The sequence below is a fragment of the Triticum aestivum genome, chromosome 7A (genome assembly GCF_018294505.1).
Source record: "Triticum aestivum cultivar Chinese Spring chromosome 7A, IWGSC CS RefSeq v2.1, whole genome shotgun sequence".
NCBI lineage: Eukaryota > Viridiplantae > Streptophyta > Magnoliopsida > Poales > Poaceae > Triticum > Triticum aestivum.
In genome coordinates, this window is record NC_057812.1 from 129,200,248 (window position 1) to 129,208,452 (window position 8,205).

At 39.0% G+C, this 8,205-nt stretch overlaps 1 long non-coding RNA gene across 9 annotated transcripts; it reads right to left on the bottom strand.

Annotated features, from left to right (window-relative positions):
* Positions 1-437: 437 nt before the first annotated feature.
* Positions 438-7,554, bottom strand: LOC123146926 (uncharacterized). Of its 9 annotated transcripts, none has more exons than XR_006472983.1 (7): positions 7,239-7,554; positions 6,831-6,891; positions 5,527-6,169; positions 4,710-4,842; positions 2,460-3,455; positions 1,281-1,622; positions 438-673 (listed from the first exon to the last, which is right to left on the bottom strand). It is a non-coding gene; the product is annotated as an uncharacterized lncRNA (long non-coding RNA). The 9 variants fall into 9 exon arrangements; XR_006472982.1 differs by having other exon boundaries at positions 1,281-1,419; positions 1,510-3,455; XR_006472979.1 differs by having other exon boundaries at positions 1,281-3,455; positions 5,527-5,596; positions 6,078-6,169; positions 7,239-7,553.
* Between the last annotated feature and the right edge of the window lie 651 nt (positions 7,555-8,205).

Sequence of the window (8,205 nt, forward strand, 5' to 3'; positions counted from 1 at the left end):
AAATTATTAATCTCAAAAGATATAAGTGAAGCACATAGAGTATTCTATCAAATTCCAAATCATGTATAGCTCTCTCAAAAGGTGTGTACAGCAAGGATGATTGTGGTAAACTAATAAGAAAAGACTCAAATCATAAAAGACGCTCCAAGCAAAACACATATCACGTGGTGAATAAAAATATAACTCCAAGTAAAGTTACCGATAGAAGTAGACGAAAAAGGGGATGCCTTCCGGGGCATCCCCAAGCTTTGGCTTTTAGGTGTCCATAGATTATACTAGATCGGAATCGCGCCTTGGCGCGAGGATGCCGGTCCCAGCGTTTTGCCGAAGCATGTAACAACATGTCAGTTGGAATCCATGTATAGCATTTGCACTTATACAGGATAATAATAAAGTAAGAAACATTTAATTATGATAAAAATAAAACACAATGGAGCTCAAGATCACCATCAGATTATAAGGTAGGATCAAATTCAGTACGCTCATATGAACACGAAAGATAGCCATTCGACATAAAGTTCAAAACAAAAGCGAGAAGACATAAGAGGAGGTAATAAGAACAGGAACATAATAAAGGAGAGCCAACTACGGAGCCATAAGCACTAAGCATACTAATAAGTGGCGTAATTCATCTGCCTTGTCGATGTACTTCATAGGGCCGTCTCACACGAACCTGATACAAACAAACAGTGAGACATATAGAATAGAATGATTCCTAATATCTTGAACTTTACCAGTAGGCCAATAAGAATCAATATGGTCCAAGTAAGAAATGGGCCTTATCTAATACATCAATCAAATCCAAGGAAATTTATCTTTGTATTCATCATTCCATCAACCATTAATAAAACAAGAGTCTACTGAAGAGTCACTCAGAAACAAAGTTTGTTTGGATGCACAAATTGAGAAGCCACCAAACAATATATGAACATAAAAGTATATTTCATGATTGGTTTAGCAGCTTAAGAAAGTGATCAAATCGTCTCTCTAAACTATATCATCATTGGCACTAAAATGCATATTCAACATTGTCGACGAAAACAGAATACACAATCCTTGTTGATAGCTAACCGTGGATTTAATATTCTACAACCTAGACCTCGTGTTATCAATGCACAGAACAAAAAAGAACGTATATGCAGCTTCATCACAAAATACATGAACGTATAACAAAAACTCGGCATATAGAAAACTAAAGTCTCCATAACATAGACCAACGGGAATGATGACAGGATGCATCGAGAAGAAAGAGCATTATATGTACAATAAGACAAAATTACCTTGATAGGCCTAGTAGCAGTTATGAAACGACAGAGGTGGCATCTAATAGCGCACCCTGCGCCCTTTTTTCCAGATGTCCTTCCAAGCGGCTGCTTGTGTCTTCCATTATGCTCAGCAGAAAATCATCGACGACCGATGCTTTAAAGAAGCAACAAGATGTGAGTCCACAAGTGATAGTTGGGTAAGTAACACACATGCGTGTTATCAAGCCATCTACAGGTCAGTTACCAATCGATCCATATACATAGGGACCTCAGAATCTGTAACAATAGTTGCTCCATCAATACACAATAAGAAAGCATAGAAGGCCAATGTTTTTCCTACCAAGCCATATGGATCTTCTGAAAGCACAAGAAAGGATATCATCTTACAGTAGCTAGTTAACAGCACAACAAAAGGGATTATAAACTAGCCAGATCATATACATCTTCTAATCCAGGGCTTTGTTTAAAAGGGCTTCAAAGGGCAAATCGTCGACATTCTAGTTTGCCTTTTTGTTTGTGATTTACATCTGCTCATCCATAGCTTTGTTGTTGTTTAGGGATCTGTCTAGGGTTTGCTCTCGTGCTTTTCCCCAACCTCAGTACGCGCCACCACGGCAGGCGCCAGACTCCTTCGACACAGGTCTACCTTTTTCTTTCCTTGGTGTTCGTCTTCTAGATGGATTTTATCCTTTGGGTTACTGCAGTAGATTATGTTGTCGCGAATGACTGTATTTCAATATATACTATCCGAGGATGATGGCATAGGTATATGATCTGACTGGTTTATAATCCCTTTTATTAAGATCAGATAAGGTTGGGTATATCCGATCTTTACAAAGGGTGAGAATGTGTATAATTTGTGGTTTTTTATTGGTGCAATGCTAACTAAAATGATAAAACATGTTGCTTTAGATAATACAACAAATTATGAAACCTTAGGACACCTAAAAAATGAAGTAGCATATTCTACTGTGAAGCATTTGACGGTATCGATGAAGTGCTTTTGAATAGAATATGAATTTCCCAAATGCACCGCTTACCTTGATTTGCAATGTTCTAAAGCAAATAATATAAGGTATTATGTATGAACTTTAATACTGGTGATATAGAGAGAAAATGAACATGTGCAAGGTTACTGAATAACCAGTCAAGAACTGATATTTGTATGGAAGTATGGATTGAGAAATCTAACACCTGAACAAGAAGGTCCATGCTTTATCATGTCAAATAAATAAGAAGAGAGCACCTCGACAAACATACACTTATTGCCATTTCCTCAAACATCTTGCATTTTGCTTAAAAGCGTCACATATGTGCAGCAACAAAGTGATATGTTCTCTAAGAGCAACTACAAAAAAATGAATCTGAATTAGGGGAGAAGATGATTACTGACATGGAGAAAAATCAACTTGGAGAGAGAGACCTGAGATCATGTAATTAACTGCGAGGACAACAATGAAAGTAACATGCATCATTTCTTTCTTCTGCTGTCAGAATTGAGATCTTGTGACCACCATTAGCAAATCAGACATGAGATCATGTCAAACATTTAGTCATAAATATTGTCTTTAGCAGGTTTTGAGTATCACAATAGGCTAATAATTAATCATGATGTAATTGCATGGTACTCCATGACTTTCTTTTGCTTCATATGAACATATTTCTCTATGAAACACTCACGGTTCGTATTAGTCTCCTGCCTTCAAAGTGAAAGGTTTCAGTTCTAGGATTTGTAATGAAGGAACTGCTTATGCAATGAAGATAATGTCTCTAAATACATGAAGCGCAGCTCTAAGTTTTGTAAAAAGCACCAAAAGAGAGAAAGGTGAACAATGAAAATTATGAAGTAGCAGGGTAAATGACTAAATAAATAAAAGTTTAAGAATATAGAGGAATAGTATTGTGCATGCATTAACCATTCATGGATGCTATTAGGAATGCATGACAACATCAATGGCCAGTAAGTACAAATTTAAGATAAAGTTTAGATAACTTCTTCAGCTCCACCCAAAGTCTAAGCGATCTATAATTTTACACTTTACACATCCCCAAAATCTAGGAAAAATGGATGGCAAGATCTCTTAAACTGCAAGCCTAATGCTACTAAATCACACTTCATTTTCAATGGAGGTGACATTACCTTTTGAATCACTGGCACTATTCTCACTAAAACGATAGGAGCATAGGGCCCTGAGCAAAAGAAGAAGAAAACAAAAAGATTTAGTTAGCGGCCATAGGAGGACAAAGAAAGTAAATTGTACTCTATATAGGTAGCTACAATAATGTCCTAAATTGAATTAAAATATAACAATCAGATCCAGTTGTACATGTTTGGGCCCAACGGATCAGAGAACATATAGTGCAGCTCATCTAGTACTTATATGAATAAAAACAAACTAAAACCGCTACATGGAATATCCGGGCAAACTGGCACTACATCAACTGTGTGAAAACTCTGTTTGGGATACAAGTGAGATAAAAAGAAAGCGCAAGCAATCATCTCCACTCCCCACAAGAAACCTGCTCGCTTACAGCAACACAACTGGAATAAAAAAATCTAAACGAAGAGTAGACATGTTATAGCAATTGAAGTCACAAAGAGGTGACTATATCTTTTGGAACTAACAATAAAAACAGAACCAAGATACAAAGTTACAGACATGTGAATGCATCTTTTGTTTCACACCCACTGAATTGAACTGGAGTTACCAAGAGCAGAGGAAACAGAGTAGTAAAGCACTGGAGAGTAGTAATGCGGTTTTTTTTCATGCAGCTTTAATTTACTTCCGTTTTGTTCTTAAGTGGTGTAACAAGTATGTGAATCATAGAGAGAGGCACATTCACTGATACAAATCCTAGCCGATGAGTATTAGTTGAGCAGAAATAATCGCCAATGCAAGTAGAGCTTTCACAAGTGACCAATCAATTTATGCACTCACTCATTTAGTAAGATTTTATCCGTGAATGTGAAGAAAACAAACAGGGTAAAAATTAGCTGGTTCGTGAATGCACACAGATCCCGTCTACTAATTGTGGCTGAATATATGCTTCATAACAGTCCAACACAAGTATGTACATACGTACAATGTCATTTAACTTGGATAATTAAGCACAACAAATTCGTTCCGTGACATTTTCACCTAAAACATGTGAATGGTATGTGACAACGTGCTTTTGTCCCCATCCGTTTCAGAACAAAACTGACGAAGAATAATAACACACAGGCCATGCATGATCGAGTTGATCTGATCACTGTACAGTAATTCAACAAAGCTTTAAATTTCAGGGACAAGGGAAACCCAACCACATTTTTCATAAATTTTATGAAACTTATAGAAATCAAGTATTCAGCAGAAATATTTCTGAATGCAAATAGAGTTTACTTCCTACCAAATGCATAAAAGCTTCTGGGGACAGAGTATGAGTGAATAAAGTACAGCGTACGTTTTCAGACTACAATGCCTGATAGTGGGACCCATAACCTGCAGGTCGTTGGACGTGGACGAAGACTTGAATTCTGCCACATATCGATGAGTGTGGTAATAGATACAGACCAGCGACGGGAAGAACTACAGATCTGCAGGAAAAAGAGATCGATGAGTCATAGTACCTAACCATGATACCACAATGGTTGGAATGGTATCAACACAAGCTTGGTATTATTTTAGACCAATTATATCTGATAGAAATTCACAAAGAAGTATATTATAGAGAACACAATACTATATATTGAGCTGATGCTTCAAACTAAACTCCCATGATTCAGGAGTGCAGTACTCAAAAAAGTATACAGAATGGTGGATTATGCCGAATCGGTGATATAGATTAACTAATTACAGATAGAACCATTTGATTAGGCATAATAATAAAATTATTTGTTTTCACTGCACACAAAAGTACTTCATTATAAAAGATAGGACATACGTCCACTATTGTTTATCTCGGGATCAAATGACAAATATGAAATCTCTATAACTATATCAGCACCTCGTGGCTCTAAAGCCAAGATTGCTTTTTTTGTCTCCTCACACCTGTATTCTTGCTAGCAAATCTAAATCCATGTGTCCCTCATCATACTGCAACGTACAGCTTACTGCAATTGTAGATGGAGAATCTCCAACAACTCACTTGTGAAATGAGAAATCAAATGTTTTCAGAAGTTCTACTACCATCTATGAACCCGTTCGAGAACAAACAATTATCAAGATTGCATCAAACATAAGTAAAAAAATAGAGGGGAGGGGGAGGTAAAATAAGCTACCTAAACACCCAAGAAATCTGCATCCACTGCCAGGTAAAAGGCGAGTCGGCAATCAACACCATGATATGTACTTGCAAAACAAATAAGAAAGCATACAAACAAATTAGTGTCAATCGGGTGAAGAAAAAGGAAAGAAAATGAAAGATGGAAGAAGAAAAAGAAACTGCAATTTCTAGGGCCCGGGAGCCGGCAGCGCGCCCTCCACGTGGTCAAACAAAATAATGACTAATTTACCTTATTACTTTTCAGCAAAGTTGTACCATACTGAAGTACTGAGGTAGCAGGAAAGTGTCATTAGTATCATGATATGCGGCATATACATATATGCAAGTACACATCAAGTATAGCTGGTGTTGAGTAGATGAGGTGCTCACAACCCAACTAAAAACTGCAATAACCAAGCCCTACATAACTTACAATTTACATGACACATGACATCTCCTTGCACTCATATAATGATTCAAATCCTGCTGGTTGGCTAATAGCGATGGAAAAACTATTAACAACAGGAAGGACAAAAGAAGTAGACTTCACTATATATAGTCAGGTACCTTGTTATCGACAATGTCTGAATATTGAGAATCTCAATTCCAGATTGATGCACATTCATCTTGGTTGCAGTAGACTAAACTGACCTTGCAACCTGCATTAGTAACAATAGAAGGCAAGATTGAACACTATGTCAATGCAATCTGGATAAGCAAAGTTAGCTAGCACAAAGAATTGTAAATTTCTCCAAAGCTAAGTCTTCATAATTCATGGCTTAGTGCAAGATCTGGACAGACCCAAAAATAATGTCATTTATGCCAACCAGACCCAAAAATCATAGGAAATAATCCACAGTATAGAGCTAATAACATGTATCTACTGCAAATTACCATATCCATTGAAAAAGATTATTTGCATATGATCTCTAATCTAGACATAAATACTAAAGGTCACATGGCATGATCTTTTTAACTGAACTAAACCTCCAAGATCATGTACTAAAGATGAAGGATTTATGTGCAAACTCAAAGAGAACTGGTAGGCTAATCTAGCTCTTTCACTTAATAAACCCAAGAAAGCCTGAGGCCTGCATCAAAAATTTCTTTAATAAACATACAAGGGCCATCCCTATATAGCAGTTTCTTCTACTAAATCCCTATCTATCAAGCACCTCCTCTCGTAAATAAATGTGGTACGGCTCTCTAATCAATCAAACAACCGGTAAAACATGATGCACCAAAGAGAACTGCTTATTAGGGAGCCATACACGCATCAAACCTAATAGGAAAAATAAATTAGGGGGGTAAGTCAGCCACCTAAACACCCAAGATGTGCTCTGCGTACACGTGAGGCAGCAATCCACGACAAGGATAGTACCTGCAAAACAAATTAGGCAGCACATAAACAATACAATGTCAATCAGGTGAAGAGGAAGCACATAAGAATGAAGCAAAAGAAGAAAATGAACGCTCAGCAAGCAGCCAAAATAGCCCATGAAACATCCAAAGGAACAACAGAGGCAAGAAGAAGAAACCAAAAGAGGAACAGGAGATGCAAAAGGATCCAAACGCAAAAAGATTTAGGGGAGATCAAATCCACTGGTACGAGACTCACTTCAACCAATCCGCAGCAACTGGGCCATGCTGAGGCTAAAATCCCTACGAATCACGATATATAGACCTATATATGCAGCGGGAAAGAGGAACCAACGTCTCCCTCCTCACCTGCTCTGCTCGGTCGCGCCATGGCCGACGGGCGGTTCCTTGGTGATCTGGACGCGTCGCCTGACCTGCTTGGCCACGGTGGCCCTCCTTGTCCTGGCTCGTGATGAGGGGAGGAGGAGAGAAGATGGTGGGGGCGCTCCTCCTGCCTGTGCAGGTGAGGACGATGGCGACGACGCCAGGGAAGTGGATGGCGGCGGTCCGGCGGGCTGGGCGAAGTAGACGGCGGCGGCGGGAGCTCCTAGGGTTAGGGGTTGGGTGGATGAGGAGGGACGAGCGGGTGCTGGAGGAGGCGGCGGCTAGGTCTCCGCCACGGGAGCCGCCTCCTTTTTATACCCACTGTTGGTGAAATGAAGGAAATGCCCTCGGTGGGGCAGCGGAATTATGCACGGTGGCACGAGACGACGGTAACTACTCATTGCTACAGCGCCGTTTTTTTGATCCGGCGGCCCAGATCATCCAGAGGCTCGATCCGACGGTTAGATTCGCATTAGTAAAATGAGATGGACGGCCCGAATCGCCTGAGCTCTGAGGAGGCGCGGGAAGCACTCGATCTCTTATTTCTCGATTGGGGGTGCCATGGTCATCCCCAAGCTTAGGCTCTTGCCACTCCTTGTTCCATAATCCATCAAATCTTTACCCAAAACTTAAAACTTCACAACACAAAACTTAAAGTAGAAAACTCGTGAGCTCCGTTAGCGAAAGAAAACAAAAGACCACTTCAAGGTACTGTAATGAACTCATTCTTTATTTATAATGGTGTTATATCTACTGTATTCCAACTTCTCTATGGATTATAAACTATTTTACTAGCCATAGATTCATCAAAATAAGCAAACAACACACGAAAAACAGAATCTGTCAAAAACAGAACAGTCTGTAATAATCTGTAGCTAGCGCACGATCTGGAACCCCAAAAATTCTAAAATAAATTGCTGGACGTGAGGAATTTATCTATTAATCATCTGCA